Below are 9876 nucleotides of genomic sequence, written 5' to 3' on the forward strand. Positions count from 1 at the left end.
TTGACACCTCACATTTCTTGAACTCCTGACCTCAGGTGATCCACCTACCTCTGCTTCCCAAAGTGCTAGGATTACAGGCATGAGCCACCGCACTGGCCTCGACACCTCACATTTCTAACGATCATCCCGTTTGGAAGAATCTGTAGCTCTCAGGAATTAGTGTAATTAACAGCTATTTTCAAATTCCAGAGGTGCCTCGGTGAATTCCCAGGGTCAATGAATGACACAGCCCCAGAGCCATTTACTGTTAGCTTGGGAGCTATTTGTGTAGCGTGCAAATAATTCCCTGCCTCCTGACTGAAGAGAGGCCAATTCTTCTTTCTCAGGAAGGCCCTCAAGTTCTGTTTATAAATCCTCTTTTGTCATAAAATCCAGACACAGACAGCCTGCTGTTGAACTCCGGTTACTTCCTGTAGTGAAGTAAAATTGGGGATAGGACGCAGGGACAGTTGATGCAACTGAACATCTAAGCCCTGCCCGCCTGGGACCCCGGGAATCAGGAACAATGAGGAAATGAGGAAGAGGCGCAGGCTGCAGAGGACAGGACCTCCTGGGATTCTCCTTTCCTGAGGGATGTGGGGCTTACACAGAGGCTCTATTGTTCATGAAAAGACGAGGTGCCAGACTCCTGTCCTGAGAAAAAGGAGAAACCTCTCCCCTCCCTGGGTTCCTGTGCTCTCCCTTTTCTCTAGTCACTTGGCATTTGAACTTGTCGTTCAGGTCAAGCAAGTTGGTGCAGATGGCAGATAATTTTATCTGACATGTCTAACTTGTGTCAAAAAGGTGTCTGTTTGGTCACATAAATGCTGCCTGATGTTGCCTTTCCCGTCATCTCCACCTTCTGCTGTCCCCAAAGCCCTGGCCTTATTTTCTCTTGAAGAATAGCTGGATTGAAGTTATGACCTCTGATTTAAACCCATCCATTGGATGGCAAAACACTAAAGATGAAATCCTCATCCTTGGTATTGACCGCTTTCAGCTCTTCTGCTAATTTGGCATGACCCGTGTGAGTAGTCTGACCTCGCTAAGCCTTCACGGTCTTCCCTTTGCAAAATCATCTGAGTTCCCTTCTAACTCTCTGTGACTTTAGTAAGAAAGGAACAAAATATCTCACTACTGACCACCAAGCTGAAGGGCTTGTGGGAGCGAGCCAGACTGTCTTTGACTCTGAGCGGCATTGCTGGCCTGGTTCCTTCCACCTCTTAGGCTGGGCGAAGAGGCAGAGGCACAGCATGCTGTGTGCTCCCAGCCTTCCTCCCAGAGAATGCCCTGTGGGACAAGTCCGGGCTTCACCCTGAGTGTTCCTGAAAGCAGGTCAGGGCCTGAGAGCACAGGCGGGTACGAGGGAGGGGAGGCTCCACACATTTGTTTTTGATCCTCAGAACACGCCAGATGGACTTAGGATAACTTGGGATCTGTAAGTGAACATTCTTGTCAAGAGGCCAAAAAGGACAACACCAGGCCCTTCTGTGCTAGATTGTGCCTAAGGGTGATGCTCCCTCTCCCAGGCTCGGAGGCCAAGGGCCTGCTCTTTGTTGCGAGGGGAGGCAGCTGTGGTGCAGAAAGCTACAGTGTTTTTAATTCCTACTTTTGTTTCTAGCTGTTTCTGGCTAGCAAAGAATCCACCCAGTCTCTCCTTCCTTTTTTCCCTTCCTTCCTGCCTTTTCTCTTTCTCTCTTCCAAAAAGGCATTAATTTTCTCTTTGCAAAACCATAAGAAAAAGGCATTTATTTTCTGTTTTCAAAGCCATAACAAAAATGTTTATTGTTGTTCTAAATAAAAGGGTGAAACCACAGTGAAAAAAATGTAGTTCCTGAATAGTGATCTGTCTTGCACTCCAGGACCCAGGAACTTTTGTCAGGTCATCAACCGCTGCTTAATACACATTATTCAGAAAACCTGGGAAGATAAAGATTTTCATGTTAGAGATTTTTCCATAGACTTGAGAAATATATTCCACGGCCTAGAAATTTGTTAGGCATGTATGTGCAGTCACAAATGTACTACTAGTTTGTAAATAACGTGAATATTTGTCCATGGAGGTGGAAGGGGTGTTTCACATGATTCATAACCATCTGGTTATAGAGCAGGAAATGAGGTGTTTGGCAAATATTCTTTTTTTTTTTTTTTTTTTTTGCCAGTGAATTAATTTTTTCCCCAAAGAAGTTAAACATGTGCTCCATGGCCTACGACCTGCAAGAGGTCTTGCAGTGTTTATCGTGATAATCTGTGTGTCTGTGACGCTGGTGCTGTCACAGAGCTATACAGCAGCAGAACACAGCTGCCTGAAGTTAATGATTCAGGAGTTACCATCTGTGCTGAGTTCTGTCTCTCTGGCGCATACCACACAGACACGTCCAGAGGTGAAAGCAGTGCTTACACTCATAAATTAACATTCCTGCTCATCAGAACAGCTTTCCAGGGAGAAGGCCCAGTCTTCTGAATATTAAAACTTCAGGTGAGTCATGAGAATCTCATGTTTGGGGAGTCTGTGGGCCAAATTAGTCAGCCAGGCAGCGTGACAAGTTGGACACGAATATATGTAACTAGGCAAGCTACAGGGGCCTTACTAATCAGTTAGCTGAAACAACCTCCTTTTTTATATGCAGATCCAATTTTCCAGTTTAGTTGTGCAGAAGGGGCTGTTCTGTATCCCTGCAGTTAAGGCTAAATGTTAGGCACACCATGTGAGGGGCAGGGAGGATTTATCCCTTGCTATAACTGTTCTTAACTTACTCTTTTAGAAGGGGCTAGGGTGGGGTCCTGGAGACCTGGCAGTGAAGATCTGGTCCTTGAGCTAGGTCACTGAGAAGCAAAGAAGGATCCCAGAGGCGGTGTCTGATCTGCAAGAGGAGACTGGAACATAGATGCAGGCTGCCTGCCCAGTGAGCTGTCATCACAGAAGACTTGGGCAGAGAAGCAGGGTCCATGTATACACATCAGGAAGGAAACCGAGCCAGAAAGAGAGCATTCCAAGCAGAGGCCAGGACGCATGCCTGATGTGGTGGGAGGGCTCCTTCACAGGGCACAGCTGCAAGCCCTTTACGTAAGGTATTTATGGCTTCTGCCATAGGTGGAGAAGAAAGGGTTAAGATCAGTAAGCTCGCTCAGACACCTTCCCTCTGACGCCGCCGTATGGTAGGCTGGTGCAGACGTAGAGATTGAGACAAGACATGTTAAGTTTCCAGAAATTTGCAAACACTTGCAAAGTATATGGTGTGTGTGAGTAACAACGATGATTTGTGGGGGAGAAAAACATCTTTTCCCTACTAATCTTTTTTCCTTTTCTTCAAAAGTTAGGGGCATAAATGTGCTGTACTTTGTACCTGCTTTGTTAGTAAATTGGTTATGTTTGATACAAAGGTTGAACATCTCTAATCCCAAACACCAAAAGCTAGAATGCTCCAGACTCTGAATGTTTTGAGCGCTGACATGGCACCACAAGTAGAAAATTCCGCAGCACGCTTCACGTGACGAGTTACAGTCAAAACACAGTCAGAACTTTGTTTTGTGCTTAAGATTATATAAAATATTGTATAAAAATTACCTTTAGGCAATGTGTATGGGTGTATATGACACATAAATGATTTTGTTTTAATTTAGACTTGGGTCCCGTCCCTCATAAATCTCAATATATATAGTCAAATATTCAAAAATCCAAAACTACCTGAAGTATGAAACCCTTCTGGTCCCAAGCATTTCAGATATGGGATATTCAACATGAATTAAAAAGTATGAAGTCCTAGAAGAAAGTTTAGAAACGTAGGCAACAATTTTCTTTTTTTTTTTTTTTGGTCTATAACCAAAAGGGGGTAATGTCTTAGGAGAAAGGTGTTATACATATTTACTTGGATATACAAAAAAATTCTAAATGTGAAGATTTTCTCCTTAGCATTAGAACTGGTTAAGTGCATATTTTGAAACTAGTCATTTAAAGCTTTGGTTTATTTCCTTGCTTCTGACATAGAGATGTTGGTACTTAGGTTTAAATTACCAGGGCCATTCTGAGACTCGCTGTGCCTCTCCACCCACGGTCCCCTCCCATGGACACAGAGAGGAGGCTGTATTCATTTCGGTGCACATATTCCCAAGGTAGAAGTCACGGTGTTCAGACAAGGCAGAGCCAATTTTCTTTAGTTATTTTCTTGGTGGTAAAATGCTATTAACAACTTACTAAAGAACAATAGAAATGCAATTTTTTCAAAGAAACTTTCTTTCATCATCTCTATAAGAAAAATATATCAATGTCACAAACAGTGTTAATTAAAATAGCCAACATTTATAAGCCGAGCAATTGCATTTGTTTGCATATTTCGCTGTCTCACTAGAGAGTCTTAGACTTTGAAAAGAGCACTAAAATCTTTAACAACCAGTATTTTGGAACAAAAAAATAATGATAAACCGAATTTACTACTTTCATTCAAAAAATTACACCCTGATATGTTAATAACTCTCTCCGAAGACAGCAGGTAAACTAGAAGATTGGGAATAAGAGTCTCAATCAAGGACAGTAGATTCCATTATTTTTTCCACTGGTCTCCAGGTTTTCCCAAATCCAGATTATCCAATCCACTGCCATCAAAGAGAGTGCCCAAACCTAGATCTGCTCACTCCTTGGCTCAAAACATGTCAGTGGATCATCATTGTGTACAGAATTAAGCCCAACCTCCCTGGAATGGCCTCTAAGTCTCTCCAGGATCAGGCCCCAGCCTGATGCTCCAGTTCTGTTTCCCACACACTTGCTGTCCCCACCCCACATCGGCACACCCTCAGCAAACTGCTCACTGCTCCTGGCCAAGCCCTTTTCCTATGTGTCTACCATTGCTCATGAGCTTTCTTCTGCTGATACCCTGGGCCAGCTCTGCTCTTGGAAACCTTACCCTTTCTTTATTCCCTGAGTCAGAATTTACCACTCCCTCTTCCGCCTTCGTTAAACATTACATTCAGCAGGTCTTCCTCTCCCCATCTATCTTTATGCAGGCCTCACAGTAGTCTGCCAGGCTACTGCATGGAGACTATTTGTAGTTAATCGTTAAGCCATCACAGTTACTTGAAAATACTAAGGGCTCAACAAATGTTAAATCTATTACTTTCTTCTCTAGTAGACATTAGCCACCATCTGTATGTGCCTAATCTTTCCATAGATACACGAATGAAAACATAATAAGTAAACCTCATTAATCTAGATTAAATTTGAGATATAGTCTGAGCTAGAAAGATATCTGGTTATTAGACTATTGTTTCCAAAATATAACAATACTTTTGAGTGCCTTCAGTTACATGAATTAGGCTGAAAAGTGTTGTTCTTCATTGAATTGATCCTGAGAAGGATTCGAAATTTTTATTTCACAATAGGCTTAGCAATACCTCCTCTGTGCTTTGAATTTAGTCAAATTATTGATACGTAAGTGGGCGTTTCCAAAGTGTTTCTCTATCTAAAAGAGCTGTTCTCTTACTATTTTTATCTGGTTATATTTATATTATTGATTGACTCTCATAGAATAAACTTGAGACCAGCTCTTGTCAAAATTAGTGAAATTATTGAATTAGGTAGAAATAAGAGGTTTTGTTAGGTAAGGCAAAATACAAAAGAATAAGAAAGGGAGAATTTTTGAATTTATCTTTTCTTTTATGCTTCAATATGCAGAGAATGCTGGATTTTTAGTTAGCAAGTATTCCTTTTTAAAAAGGTTTATTTTTAATTGACAAAAAATAATGTGTATATTTATGAGCACAATATAATGTTTTAATACATGAATATGTTGTAGAATGATCAAATCAGGCTCATAAACATAGCCATCGCCTCAAATATTTATCATTTCTTTGTGGCGAGAACATTTAAAATTCTCTCTTTTAGCTATTTTGAAATGTAAACTGTATTATTAGTAACTTTAGTCACCATGCCATGCAATAAGTCACCAGAACATGTTTCTTGTTCCTGTCCAACTGAAACTGGGTGCCCTTTGACCAATGTCTTTCCTTCCCCATCTACCCCTCTACTCCCAACCTCTGGGAGCCATTCTATTCTCTACTACTTTTTTAGATTCCATGTGCAAGTGAGGTCAGATGGTAACTATATCTCCATGCCTGGCTTATTTCACTTAGCATATGTCCTCTAGGTTCATTCACGTTCATACAAATGACAGCGTCTCCGGCATCATTACTATTTACTCCCCTAATGTTTTAGTCTTGTCCATTATCACCTAATTAATCAAAATTTGTATTTTTTGGCAACTCAACTTTATCCAGTTTTTCTAAAAATTTCAATCTAGTTTTTGGACAAATAAAAATCTCTCCTTTGTAATTCCATTGATGTACAGACTATTTAATAAAATTATATAATTATACTAAAAACTATAACAGCACAAACAGGTTTGGGAATAAACACACCTGATTCTTGGTGAGCATACAACTCAACTACCGGGAATAAACATGTGTGGGTTAACAAAAGGCCTATAGACTGTGAGCACTCAGCATGCTGGGGCGTTAGACTAAAGTTTATTATGTAAAGAATGGAGGGTTATGGCTAATCCAGAGGGCTATTTTGGTTTTAAAGAGCACTTCCAGTACACAGTAATTTATTTAGCAAATTTTCTAGGTTGGACATCTTAACAGTTTTTCTCCTACTCACTGTTAAAAGTAACACAGCATTAAATATCTATGTAGATAATTCTTCAGCCACTTCCAAGATTATTCCTAGAATTGGAACTACTGGGTAAAATTATATACTTTTTAGGGGCTTTAAATATGCACTTTCAAATTTTTCTCCAGAAAGGGCTTCCTGGATTTTTAAGTATTTTAAAACACAATTTAAAACAATAAGAGACCTTTTAATAGGCAGTCTAATTAAGCAACCAACTCCATTTTTCTTCATGTGGCAGGAATTTAAGTCTGATCCCTTTATCCTAAAACAGTGACTTCACCTCTTCCAAGACGTGGCAGAAAAACACCTTCCTTTTGTTTGCTGTGACAATGGCAACAGTTCCATGGATGGAATTTATTTTTCATCTAGTAATTCAACCCATTTTGTTTTAGGATGTGGCTAGGAAAAATGAGCCAAATATGCAAGATTAAGGCAACTTGATTTTTACGCTGTGTGTACAGTTCTGCTTTGGGTTTGGCGGACACAAACAGTTTCCATGGTTTGGGAGTTTTTGTTGTAGCAACAAGTTCTTTGGGCAGCAGTCTGAGAAATGCAAGGTCCCTCTGCAAGGAACATTTTGAACTCTGACAGTAAAAGGATCAGATCAGGTGATATCTTGGATGGGTTCTCTGGAATGCCCATCCTACCCCAAGCTCAGGCCCAAAGTAAAACAGTCATCAATTTCTCTGAAGACTTTTTCCATTGTTTGGAACTTCCCAGTAGGAATATTCAACTTGCTAATGTCAACAGGGCTTGAATGGGCCGCCGACAGGAGCACATGAGTCAGACTAATATGAAATCACTATACTGTGATGAATCTGAAGAAACTGCTCTTTCCTGACCTCCTCCACATGAATTTGGGAAGAACAGGGGGTACCCAAGAGAGCCAGACTTGTTCATCCCAAGGGTGTCTGTCAGGGGAGATCATGGCACATGAGGCTTGAGAATAGATGCTGGGAAACAGGCCTGGAGGGAGTGCTGAAGATGAAGTTGAAACACTTGGCCCAGACAAGCCTCCTGTCACAAGAGCTGGACAAATAGCCAGAGCCAAGGAACTGGGCCAAAAGGAGGGAGTGTGAGTAACCAGGAAAGCTGGTGGGCCAGTAATATGAAGTCTGGGCAAATTCAACAGCCAGATAGCGCTGTACCTGGGGCTTTTGATATACTCTTGACAGACATCTGTGTGGGTAAATTCTGTTCATATAAAAATGCTGGGATAAAAAGAATCATTATGGCCTTAAAAAGAATTCCTGCAAATGGCATATAGGAAGGTTGGTGAGTTTATTTGAAATCCAGGTTTTAAAAGAGAATGAGAAAGCTAGAGAAATGATCTCTGGCCAGGCAGCTATTCCACAAACCCATATGATATGGTTTGTCTGTGTCCCCACCCAAATCTCATCTTGTAGTTCCCGTAATTCCCACATGTTGTGGGAAAGACATGGTGGGAGATGATTGAATCTGAGGGTGTGTCTTTCCCATGCTGTTCTCATGATAGTGAATGGGCCTCACGAGATCAGATGGTTTTAAAAACAGGAGCTTCCCTCCATAAGCCTTCTCTTTGCCTGCTGCCATCCATGTAAGATGTAGCTTGCTCCTCCTTGCCTTCCATCATGATTGTGAGGCCTCCTCAGTCATGTGGAATTGTGAGTCCAATAAACCTCTTTATTTTGTAAATTGCCAAATCTTGGGTATGCCTTTATCAGCAATGTGAATACAGACTAATAAGCCATAGGTGGGGAGGCAGGAAGGTTCCCAGAATCCCTCTTCAGTCTCTCTCCCAAATGCTTACAAAGGCTTGAAATTCTCCAGTAGAAATTCACTGTTTTGGAGAGTATATGGTGTTTGAAGGTATTTTTAAAATGAAAGATAAAACAAAAAAAAAAAACATCTACAAGGTTTAGGAAAAATGGTTCATCCTTACCTTTAAGTCCTCTGTAGGACTCTGTGGGCTCTTCCTCTTTCAGAGAAAATTGTTATGCTGATTTTTATGTCAATCATTGCCTTGCTTTTCTTTAAGATTTTAGCTTTTACGTTTATTTCCCTATAAAACATATTGTTTAGTTTTATCTATACTCAAACTTTATACAAATGCAATCTGACTACATTCTACAACTTTTATTTTATGCTTTTTAAAATTCTTTTGAGACAGGGTCTCTTTCACCCAGACTGGAGTGCAGTGGCATGATCATGGCTCACTGCATCCTCTACCTCCCTGGATCAGGTGATCTTCCCACCTCCTGGGTAGCTGGGACTACAGGCATGCACCACCATGCCCAGCCGAATTTTGTATTTTGTGTAGAAATGAGATCTTGCTATGTTGCCCAGGTTGGTCTTGAACTACTGGGCTCCTGCAGTCTGCCTGTCTCAGCCTCACAAAGTGCTGGGATTACAGGCATGAGCCACCGTGCCCAGCCTTGCAACTTTAAAAAATCAATATTATGTCCTAAGTTTCATCTGTGTCTTTGCATGTACTTGCAGTATTCATTTTATTATGGTATAAAATTGTATTGAATGAATATGCCACAAACTTAAAGTTCACTCTACAATTAATGGACATTTGGATTTTTTTCAGAATTTTTGCTATCACTGAACGTGCAGCTACAAATATTCTTACATGGGTCTTCTGGTACAAATATTTCCATAGGAGAGAAGATGTGAAATTATGGTACTTGTGAATCTCCAAATTTATTAGAATATACAAAATTATTTTCCAAAGTGGCTGCACCAATTGGAACTTCCACCAGTGGTGTATAAGTGTTATATGCCACATATACATGTTATACGTGTCATCACTGATTCTTGTTATTTTTAGAATTTTTAATTTTTGTTTTTCCAGTGGGCTTGAAATACTATTGCATTGCAGTTTTAATCTGCATCTTTCTTAATACTAATGAAGTTGATATTTTTACATTTATTGATGTATTTTCTATTGCAGAGTATGTCTGTTCAAGCTTTGACCATTTTTCTTTCTTGTATTTGTTGAATTCATTTTTATGTATTCTGAATATTAAATGTATGTCAGTTGTATTTGTTGCAAATATTTTCTCCCAGTTGGTAGCTTGTCTTTTTATTGTATGTATGATGTCTTTCAATTTATAGTACTTAATTTTAATATAGGTAAAATTTGCCAAATTTGTTTTGTTTTTTTTCCCCCATTTATTTATTTTATTGCATTTTAGGTTTTGGGGTACATGTGAAGAACATGCAAAATTGTTGCATAGGTACACACGTGG

General features: G+C 40.3%; 1 pseudogene; it reads left to right on the forward strand.

Moving 5' to 3' along the window:
• The first annotated feature begins 7751 nt into the window (after positions 1-7751).
• LOC108287958 overlaps positions 7752-9876 on the forward strand; it is a 33396-nt pseudogene continuing 31271 nt past the window's right edge.

This window comes from Cebus imitator, unplaced genomic scaffold (genome assembly GCF_001604975.1).
Source record: "Cebus imitator isolate Cc_AM_T3 unplaced genomic scaffold, Cebus_imitator-1.0 Scaffold358, whole genome shotgun sequence".
Classification (NCBI taxonomy): domain Eukaryota; kingdom Metazoa; phylum Chordata; class Mammalia; order Primates; family Cebidae; genus Cebus; species Cebus imitator.